Source organism: Chlamydotis macqueenii, chromosome 20 (genome assembly GCF_036417535.1).
Source record: "Chlamydotis macqueenii isolate bChlMac1 chromosome 20, bChlMac1.mat, whole genome shotgun sequence".
In the NCBI taxonomy this organism is placed as follows: Eukaryota; Metazoa; Chordata; class Aves; order Otidiformes; family Otididae; genus Chlamydotis; species Chlamydotis macqueenii.
The window spans coordinates 4,233,533-4,244,579 of record NC_141575.1 but is presented as its reverse complement, the minus strand read 5'-3'; the positions used below and the strand labels follow the sequence as shown (position 1 = coordinate 4,244,579).

General features: G+C 51.7%; 1 long non-coding RNA gene across 2 annotated transcripts; it reads left to right on the top strand.

The window, feature by feature from the left end:
- The first annotated feature begins 686 nt into the window (after positions 1-686).
- On the top strand, positions 687-3,754 carry LOC147598225 (uncharacterized). 2 transcript variants are annotated; one of them, XR_015260741.1, is made up of 4 exons: positions 687-1,006; positions 2,374-2,526; positions 3,221-3,379; positions 3,466-3,754. It is a non-coding gene; the product is annotated as an uncharacterized LOC147598225 (long non-coding RNA). The 2 variants fall into 2 exon arrangements; XR_015260740.1 differs by lacking the exons at positions 687-1,006; positions 2,374-2,526 and having other exon boundaries at positions 2,776-3,379.
- The last annotated feature ends 7,293 nt before the right edge of the window (positions 3,755-11,047 follow it).

The following is an 11,047-nucleotide window of genomic DNA, read 5'->3' as shown; positions in this document are numbered from 1 at the left end:
CCGAGATGCTCCTGGCCACATCATACTTTCCCAATGCCTGTGTTTCACAGCAGCCAGTGAGTCACGGTGAGGGGCAGGAAGACACGATGTATTCCTTTCTGGCACACACAGGACCGGGCACCTTCCAGACCTCAACTCGCAGCCACCTGGGCTATTTCACTCCCGGCTGGCAGAGTGGGAAACACAGGCAGAGACGGGCAGGAGCCGCAGCCGGCGCTTTTTAACCCGGGACCTTGTGAGATTCGGGATGCACAGCCCGTTGCTCCACACGCACACACAAACTCAGGTCTTAGAAAGAAAGTGGTTAGTGGGTTTTTTTGGTTGTTTTTTTTTTTTTTTTAACAGATCTGGGTCTTCCGCCTGTGCTTCCAGCTACCTGCTCGATCTCGCTGTGTTTGCCCTGCTGTCAGCCTGCCCGGCGCTCACAAACAGCGCGGGAGGGAGAAGAAGGGAACAAGATGTGGGGGATGGAGGGAGACCAGGGAGAAATGAGATAACGTGGGGATTGATCTGTCCAAAGGTTAAGAAGCTGAACTCATTTAACTCCTGTTAGTTTATTTATTGTCCCTGAGTTATATTTGCGACTGCGACTGAGCAGATTAGCGCGGGATTGCTGGGTAGATTTAGAAAGCCTCGGTGTTTTTCTAGCTCAATACGTATGGGTGCGTGCATCCGCATGCGTGCGCCTGTGCCTTATTCTCACTTTTCCCCAGGCAGCCCCTTTCCCGCTCCCCTTATGGATGAATGCAGGCATTCCTCTGTACGATTAGGGACAGAGAAGGGAAAAAATTTCCTTGCTCATCAGATCAGAAGCTAAATTTTTGCAGGGTACAACACATGCTCTTTATTATACCACGAAAGCAGTGGGTAATAATTCCTCCGTCTCCAGAAAAAGGGACACTCACTGTAATAAAAAAAAAATACATATATATATATATATATATAAAAAACCCTCCCACTGGTGGTAAACACATGCGTCATGCAAGACTGATAGAAGCTGGAGCTGGTAAGTACTGGATGTGGATGAGTAATGTTTGTCGTGGCCGTGCCGGCTACCGGGTGGTAGCAGAAGGCGTGGAGGGCGAGAGCGGCTCGGTGGGATGGACCGGCTGGTAGGGAGAGGGTCTGGGAGAGACCCCACGTCCCTTCCCAGCCTGGGCCACCTCGCTGGGGGTCCCCATCTTCTCTGGAGCCCCGGTTTCGCCGGGGGGAGCCGGGGTGGGTTCAGAGGCAGTGGCGGAGGCTGATCTCAGGGTGTTTCTCGCGGGTCCCTTTGCTGCCCGGATCAGGCAGAGCCCAGGCTGGGGCTGGCTGGAGAAATCGGAGAGAGCGGGTTGGTGTCACGGATCAGGACTGAGGTGCATTACTCAGATGGCTTGGCTTATATCTTCTATTACATCAGTTTCTTTTCTTTCCCCTCTGTAAAGGAGCCACAAAAAACAATGAGTAATTTCTCTGCGGAATATTCATCTTTAAAAAGCCAGGCCCAGTGCTTCGGTGCTTCCAGCACATTATTTTTCTCCCCTTGACTTTGAGAGTGTGTCTGGCCTGTAAACACAACTGGGCAAAGCTCTCACTGGGGGAGAGAAGAGCGTAGGAGAGGGTGTCCCGGGCTGGCATGAGCAGGTTTCCCAAAGGCTGGCTGCAGCCGGGAGCTGGTGGATCGATGCCCAGCGGGCAGCATCGCATGGGGACGGGCGCTGCCGAGCTGCTGTTTGCTATGGGTACAAACCCTTCCATACTGAATGGAGGTTAATTAGACAGGAGGGTTAAGCATCCCTTCCGCCCTGTGCTCGATCCCCCCTCTGCCCCTCCTCATTAGGGGCTGTCAAACACACATCTTTCCAATGGAGAAAACACAGACAGCGAAGGGAGAGCCAGGTCCACTGGTCACATCTGGGTGGTGGATGGCATCTTTTTTTGATTGAAAGCTCATATTTGGGTACCTATTTATGTCACTCAGGTGGCACCTGCCTTGGTTTCGGGATGTGCCAGCATCTAGGAGGCACTGGACACCCCTCTCTGCTCCCACCAGCTGTGGCCCAGGTGCCAGCGGTGGGGGTGGCCAGCTGCATTTGGGAGGGGACGGTGGTGCTGCCTGTGGGTGCAAGTGTCCCATGCCTGCCTGTGCCTGGCGCTGATGTATGGCGAGAGGAGCCGGATGGTTTTGGAGCTCCTCGTGGGAGCTTGGAGGTGTTGGGTCCAGAGTTTGGGGCTGAGCTGTGCTGGGAGTAGGGAGAAACTGGTGTCCAGAAGGCGCTGATGACAGCATTTAAAAATGCCGTGCTGGGGACAGCACGTTGCTCAGAGGGGACTGCTTGTCCCGTTCTCCTGGCATCCCTGATTAGTTCTTACCTTTGCACGGGGGAGCAGGTGCTGGACCAGCCCCGAAACCGTGAGTGTTTACAGCAGGAGTGGAAATGTGCCTCGCAGCGGCTCCGCCAGCATGAAGGCAGCGGTGTGAAGGGATGCTGCGTAGCTGAATTGCAGCTTGAAAGAGAATCCAAACCACAGCATTGGAGCCAGGTAGGAAGCTCCTTGGAAAAATCTCTTTGCCTCCTCCTGACACGGAGCCACCAGCTTTACTGCAAACACAGAGGGAGAGCTGCTTTTTACAGATATAAAAAAAAGTTACGGCCGTTTATTTTATTTATGGAGGAGACAGATAATTGACAGGTGGCTGTCTAAAAGAGATGAAGCCCTCCAGCTAAACACTGCAGCTCCAGCAAGGGCACGAGCGACAGAGAAATGGCTCCAGAGGTGATAGACTTGTTACTTTTAACACTGCGAGAGATAGAAGAGAGCAGGGTTGAATCGCAGTTCAGAACAATCATACCTAACCGCTGAACTAAATCAAACCGATGATTTCATACCAGCGTCTGCGGCAGCCTTCGACTGAGCTTGAATTCGTGTTGTTGCCTCCCAAAGGGTCTTGCAAGACTTCAGGTCCCGTTTTTAGGGCTTGAACGCACCCCATCCTGGGACCGGGAGCAGGGCGGAGGGTCAAAATTGTGCTGACCGGTGATGCTAAGTGGTGGAGATGTTTGCTGGGGAGGCGTGCAGGGAGCGGGACAGCTTTACTGGGATCGGTGTGCTGGGCTGGCTGGTTGTCTCGTGTCCCACAAGTTACAAATATCAATCTTGCCTTGGTTGTCTTTTTAAATTTTTTTTTTCTTCATTTTTACTCTTTTTGAACTACCTGCCTGGGACTTTGAAGTAGATAAATCTCTTCCAGGCCTGGACCTCATGCCCCTGGATGGATCTCTGCCTATTTCCAGGATATTCAGCATTATCTGCTCCTGACTACTATAAACCAAACCAGAAGCTTAAATATGAACCCCCGCCCATCAGACCACCACCCCGAGAACTGCCTCCTCACGTGAGAGATTTCCTTGTGCTTCTTAATCAACCTCAGATATTTTTTTTTTTTTTTCCCAGTGTTTACTCGAGTTTTCCCTCCTGCAGGGCAGAGGAACATTTACGACGTAAAATTACAGAGGCTATTACTCCGCCGCGCCGCACACCGCGGTGATTCAGTGTCGGGCTGGGATCGAGGGAACAGCTAGAGCCTGTTAGCCGGATCCCTCCGCTTTCCCACCTCCACCCGGCTTCGCAGCAAATCAAAGTGCAACAAATGGCTTTGCATCATTCCTTCGAGGAGTCCTGGGCCTTGCACGTTATCTCGAGGGCAGGGTATACGCTGTAATAAAAGACGGCTTTATTGCCAGCTGCAACAAAGCCAAGGATTCAGACACGTATTGCCTTGTGGGTTCATTGTAAACTCCCTTTTATGGCCCTTCCAGTTTATTGCTAATAGAGATTTACAGTGGGAAGAAGGGGCCGTGTGCTGTAATTAATACTGTTATTAGCCCGGGTGGGTTCGGCGCAATGAGCAGCGTGGCAGCGCTGCCGCCAGCCTTGGCGTTTGCCCTTCGTTGCCCAGCCCTGGAAATGAGATGGGGATGGGCCGGTTTTGGCGTGGCAGGGCTGACGTTACCGGTGCCCTGCTGGGAGGTGGTTGGGAGCCGTGGGACCAAACTCCTTCCCCATTCTGAGGGTCTCTCCATGGGTTCAGCCACCTCGGAGCGGGACATCAGGAGACACCATTTCATCTGTTCTTGTGAGGTGGAGGAAGATGATCTCTGCTCCAGCCGGTTGTTTCCCTCAAAGCAAGTGATGTTTCCCTCAGGTGGGATGGAAGTGGAAGGAGGTGGGTTATTTTAAATGGTTTCTGTTATTCCTGGACACAGGAATAACTTAAAAGCTGGACACACAGAAGTCATGAACCTTCCCTGTGATCCCCTTTGAATGGGGCCCGTTTCAGTGCACTCATCCTGCGGGGATGGGGCCAAACCCCGCAGGTACACGCAGAGCTCTAGATAGGGCAGTAGAGACTCCGCCGAAAACATCCCTCCTGCCCGGATGCTTTCTGCTGAACTGAGGCTGTTAATTAAAAGTGATTGTTGCTCCTTGTCCATCTCCAGACTCTAGAAGAGCCAAACTCCAGCCCTGTTGCCACTGGAGACACTGGAAACGGTTCTGTTATAATATCAACCTGGTTTCCATCACCCGCTGCTCTGCTGGAAGGAAACCTCAAATGAGGCAAATTTCATGTGGTTGCAGCTTTTTGCTATGAATGTTTCATGTTGCTCCGCTCGGCAATTAAAAAGCGAAGAACCAGGGTGAGAACAGTCCTGCTAATGATTTGCAGTCGGCTCCTTAGTGCCAAATTGTCTTTGCAAAGCCAAAATTATATCATATCAGTCTCCAGAAGCTACCACAGAAGTTAAACATTAAGTGGCTGAAGTTGCTGGAAACTTCCACGGTTTCCGACAGATCACAGGCCAAGGATAAAGTCATTGAGAGCGTCCTTCATCTCAACCAACTGTCATGAAAATGGCCAAGCCCACAGAGCGACTACCAACAAACCTGCCCCATAAACCCAACCACACGTGACCGCTCGTCCGGGCAGGCCCCACCCCAGCTTCACAGAAACAGGGAAAATGTGGATGCTCATAAATACGGGAGGGATGTTAGGGGTTGGCCACAGCATCAGGTGGAAGAGAGTGTCCAACTCATGATGCTGAAGAGTTGGTTTTAAGAATCTCATCCAGTCATCTAGGCAGTGTCAGCTACTGAAGTTCCAAGAGCAAGTATACTATTTTGTAATTATTTGCCCAAATTTCACTCCAGGAATTTCCTGCAGAAAGAAAAAAAGACAAAGGCTGAGAGCCGCAAAGGTTTTGGAGGAAGTCACTGGGAACTGGGTACCGAATTCCACACGGCGAGGTTTGTGATGGAGCGTGGGGCTCGCTGTGCTTTTAGAGAAGGAGCTGAAGGACACCAGGCTCCTCTCACAGTTTTTATTAATATTCAAGCTAATTAACTTCACTGAGGGCTGGAGGAAATTGAATCTCAAGAAGAATGTAAGCTCTGCTTTAGATTTTAAGCCGTTTGGAGCTTTTGATTTGAAGCTTGTGCTTTTATTATTATTTTTTTTTCCCCTGCAAACACCTGGCCCACTTCAGAGGCGATGTAAAAACACTAAATGATTCTTATTAATTGGCCATCAGCTGGCACGGAGCAGCAGGCACGTTTACAGGGAGTCAGGTTTGGGCGTGCCAGGAGGGTGAGCCCAGCCAGGACCCCTGCACGGGGCTCGCAGCAACGGCGGGGGCTGAGAATGGGCTCAGCCCAAAGTGGCCGAGGCAAGGGAGCTTTTGTGAGGTTAAATAAAAAATAACTGAAAAAAAAAAGAGAAGCTTTTACAAGCCAGAGCTTAAAGACGTGCCCTCCCTCTTTGCCCGTTCATTAAGTAATAATGAAACACTTTTGTCAAAGCTTAGGCACCAAATTTCTGACACCAGATGAGCTCTAAAGCTAATCAGGAGCTGGAAAAATGGGAATATAATTAAGGCTGCTGACAGCCCCGTGTCATTAACCTCACAGCTCTCAGGTGCCACACTGAACCACAGCTGCAAAAGATACCGTGTTACGGGGACTTGGTTTCAGCTGTGGAAATGAATTTGGCTTTTAATGTCTCGGTAATGGCTCTGGGGCTGCTTCATCTGGAGCTGAGGGGAAGAGAGCGATGGGCTGTGCTGGGTCTGGGTTGTCTCTATCCCTTGCTGCTTGGCGGTAGACATCTGAGGCTCTTCTCACCCAGAGAAAATGAGGTTTTTCTGGGTGAGGGTTCAGGCTGGGGCAGTTCTGCTCTGTCCCTTCTTCCCCTGTAATTAATTATTGTTGTTATTAGGAGCGTGGGTGTTTGCTTTACCCTAGCACCTGGGATTCCTGCCTGCATCCCACCGCGTGCTGTGGATCTAATCCCCTGATGTAACCCTGTGAGCCACAGGGCTGACAGCCAAACCACCTACCTGCTCTGTGACTCAGTTTCCCATCGTACAGAGGAGGTGATAACGCTGGGGCCTTTGGGAGGATGTTTGCAGGTTTGCCAGCGTGTCTGTGTCCGTTCCTCTTACGATTATGCTGCTGAAGGAGGCTGTGATGGGGTCTGCTGGCTCAGGAAACCCCCTCTTGAGTCCTGTTCCTGTGCCAGCTGGAGCACAGTGATGCAATGGTGAGCACTGGTGGTGGCTTTTCTTAATTTTTTTTTTTTTAATGGTTATGTAAGTTTTTGGTTTTTCCCAGGACTTTACTGCTCTGAAGGTGAGAAAATGGCAAGCGGCTGTTCCCATGCTTCATCAGCACAAGTGTCTCCACCTTCTTAAAAACCATCCTGAGACAAACTGGCAGGACATCCCCAGCACGTACTGCGCTGGGGGAGCACCTGGGCCTCTGCCACGATCGTGACAGCGGTAACCCTTGAGCAGAGCCTCTTATCTGGGGAATCTCAGAGCGTGTTTCAGCCGTTTCGCAAGGCGTGTTCGACAGACAGGTACCCTGGGACGTGGAAAGGGTAAAAGCATTTTCCTGGGAAGGAAGGCGGCTGCGTCACCGCCAGGAATAGCACCTCGGCGTCCTGTGACCCAGGCTCTCCTGCAAAAAAAAAATGAGATAACGTTTGCAGCGACAGGCGCTGAGCAGCCTGGGGAAAGCTCCACAAAGACCCCCGCAAGCGCTGCCGCGGATGGCGATCAACGTGCTCCCGTCATCGCTTGCAAGCACGCTGCGCTGTTATCTGAGCAGAGACTCTCAGATCTCCCTCGATGTGAAAAAAAAAATACCTATTAGCAGCTAATGAGCAGAGTAACACGGAACCTGATTGTGCTGGGATGTTATTTGTCATTCATCCTCCGCTATCGCGGCGGTGGCATCTGTTGCCCCAGACTTTCCAAGCGCGTCTCGCACTTTCTTCCGCAGCGTTCTCGGTTTCTCGGGTGCAAGACTCAAGCCTTGGACAGCAGCAAAACCCAGTCAATTACGTTTTCACCCTGTCTGCTTTGAAAGCCCCGGAGTGTGCCTGGTGCCACCACAGCCATAGGAACGCAGGAGTTCGTGATAAATGAAAAACAAAAGCAGCATTATCCAGATGGAACCTCGTGAGAGCCTCACATACCCCAGCAATTCCGAGCGCTCTGTGTATGCTTCTTACTCAGTTTTAACTCAATTTCTTTGAGATGCAAATCAGAGGGATTATATTTGGAGGCTGCATCAGAAAGTCTTTAATCCAAATGGGCTATAAGATTTATTTAGAAGAGCCAAATGTCTTGTCTGGGACAGAAGCAACTGAGCTGAACTGAAACAGATGGACGTAAAGGAAATTAAGCAACTCTAATGGTCTTATCCAGAGTTTCAAAGTATTCGGTCTCCTGAAAGCTCCAGCTCCTGCAAGCACGTGATGAGATGGGAAGCTCAGGTTTCACTTAAAAACAGGCTTTGCAGTTCACTGAGAAAAACAATAATAATGTTTTTATTCCTCCTGTGTACAGAGGGAGGGCTGCCTTCCAAATTCTGACTCCTTAGCTAGGCTCGCGCCCTCAGCCGAAAATACATCACATGGGGGTTCGGATTCCTCGTTTTTATGACAGTGCCATGACTTCAGCAGCCTGGATTCAGGATTTTGGGAAACCTGATGCCAGTCATAGGGATCACAGATAGTTTGTTTACTGATACGGGGGGAAAAAAAAATCCCTCAGGTCTGTTGAGGTTTTCTTCCCTGAAACGTGCTGCTGTCTCTGAGGGAGATTTACCTTGGGTCTCTTCTAAGTCTGGGGTTTAACTGGGACGTCAGCAACGCCGGGCCAAGGTCACCTCCAGCCAGGCTGGCTGCAGCCAAGGCAGAGCGCGCGTCTGGGATGCTGATAAACCACCGGGCTGGAAACCTCGATAGATCAGGCAGTCCCCCGGGACCCCCACATCCACCTCTTCTGAGGCTGGATTTGCAGCCGGTGGAAGAGCCTTCCTGGGATATTTGGATGTGTATGGCTGCGGATAGACCGCACAGATAGCAAAACAAGCGTGAGGACAAAATCCCTACCACCAAACTGGAGCATTTCTGAGGCATCAAGTTGGGTATAGCCTGGGGAGAAAAGTTTACTTTTTAAGTTGGTTCTACTATTTTCAGCTTTTAGGCTCTAAATAATGATGAGGCATATTTAAGATGAGTAAAACTGAATGTATTTCTTAATGCTGAGGGTCTTGAAGTGCTGCTGAAGCAGACTCCAGAGGCGGATGAGGGATGAATCCTCAGGGCTTCAGAGGCTGAGGGGAGAGGAAAGCCCTGCGTGTGCGGCTTCGGGCTGCTGCCTTCCTCCCGTGGCTGAGCAGGGCTCCTGGGGCTCGGGGTGCGCAGGGTCAGCGGGTGCTTGCCGTCATCTCTGCAAACTGGGCAATACTTTTGAGGCTGAAGCTGCTGACAATAGCTGGCAGAAGTCTTTCTGCTTGCATCTAAATGCAGCCCTGCTTGGCTCACCAGGTTAAGCATCCAGAGCAGAGAAACCTCACGTGTTTCTGCATTTGCCGTCCTTCACCTTGGTGCGTTTGGAAGTGGATTAAATAAAAGGTGAGAGAAGTGGGGAGAAGGGGAGGGAGAGCCAGGGAGCAACCGTGAGGAGGAGCTCATCCATTACTATGCTGTGCACAAGGCAGGAGGTCTTGGCCTTCTAGTTTGAGTGCTTATTCCCCATAAAATACATCTGAGAGAAATCAATACAAGAAGCATGCAAGAACTTAAATCAAAGCACAAGGAAGCGGCACTTGGCGAACGGAGCGACCTTGCAGAGAGCTGTCAAAGCTGGGGCCCCAGCCCTGCCAATGCAAAACCTGCCAGACAAAAAAAAAAAACCAAACCCTGCAAGGCTGCCGTGCAGTCTTCAGGGCAGTGTGAGCTTCCTTGGCATGGGGTTTGGACTGGGAAACGGTCTGATCGCCGCAGCAGAAGGCACGTGGACAGGGTAGGGTGGTCACGGGTTGGGTGAACGGCACAAGGGCAAGCTGCCTCTGGGGACAGCAAGGAGAGCTGATGTACCCTGCGTTGCCTGCACAAGCTCCTCAAGAATGTCGGAGATAACAGGGCAGAGGTGGTACCCAGCTTTGAGGTACAGGACGTGCTCCCTCCAGCCTTAGCCGTGGATGACCTTGGCCCCTGGCAATGTGTACGCAGACCCAGGGCAGAGCTCCATCTCCACCAGGTCCGTGTCCTGCCAAGCCTGCCCACTTGCCCACCACAACAGCCGAGGACGGAGGGCAGTCTCCCGCAGCCAGATCCTCTCTTACCGCTGGCTGCCTCCATTGGGAAGGGCCACCTTGGCACGCAGGTGCCGGCCGCCTGACCTTGGCGGTGGGTCGCAGCACCGTGCCGCAGACATCATAAATCTGCAAAGGTTTTCTCCAGTCAAGCTCCACCTCTGCAGAGCGTGAGGCGCATGTTCCCATGCTGGGAAATCTGACCCCTCGGTAGCCTGAGAGACAGGAGAAGCCTGGGTTTGGTGTTTTGAATAAGTGGCTTTTTATCTGAAATCCCTTTGGGAGCATGAGCTCAGTAACCAATGAAATTATATCTGTTGTTTCAAGCAGTGAAGAAAACTTGGCCTGATGTTTATTGAGATTTATGGCTTCCCTTGAGCTTAATTGTCTTTGGGAGCCCTGGATCTTTTTAACGGTTCAGCTAAGTGGTACTAAGAAGGATGGTAATGGTTTGAGCAGTCTGCCCCCTTAGCATATCTTTTTCTCTCACAGAATTTGCTGATATTTGGGAAATATAGCTGATGCACTCCCCTCCCGAGGTCACAGTTATTCATTGGTGTGAAACTTCAAGAGACAAAACCAGGTGTGAAAAGCTCCCAGCAAGTGTTTCCTTGGCAAGGCGTTGATTTCCATCTGTGAGGGCTGGGCTTCGAGGAAAGAGGAGGAGGAGGAGGAGGAGGAGGAGATGTCCCTGCTCCTGCTAGGGAGGGTCACCCAGTCCTCTGCAGAAGCACTGCGGTCCCCCTGCTTCATGATCTCCTCCTGGATGCTGTGCTTCATCTTTCTTGGTCTTCCTCTCTGCCATCAGCCCAGTGGCCTGGTGCAGAGTCCTCTCTGGTCCTCAGCTGTGGTGGCTTTTCCGCTCCCTTTGCTGTGGGATCTTGGTTGCGTGCAGCTTTGGCTGCTCGTGCCCAAGCATGCTGGAGCTCATCCAGGGGTGGTTGGTAGGGTGAGCATTGGGATCAACCTACGGAGATGCAATGGGGGTGCTCTGGGAGGAGGGCACCACTCCTTCCTGCTCCTTGCACTGGTCTGAACTGGGAAGGTACTATGAGGGCTGCAGGGAAGGAGCCTCCTGCCCAGCACTCGCCGCACAAGAGACAGCTTGGTGCTGCCTGGCTGTGGTCGGTCCCTCGCGGTGCATCCTCAGCGCTGGAGGGCTCTGACATTGGGATGAAAACATCGCCCTTCACGGGTAATTATTCCTCGCCTCTGGTGCCTTTTCATCTCCTACTGGCGGTGACCCTTGTTGGTTTGTTATCTCTCCCCAGCCATCCAACGGAGCCGTAGACCTGTCATCGTGGGGAATGACCTTAACCTATTTACTCACCTCCACAAGACGCCTTGTCCGCTCAGCTGGGAGCTCACAGCAGGGCCAGCAGAACCCGGCCGGGAGCAG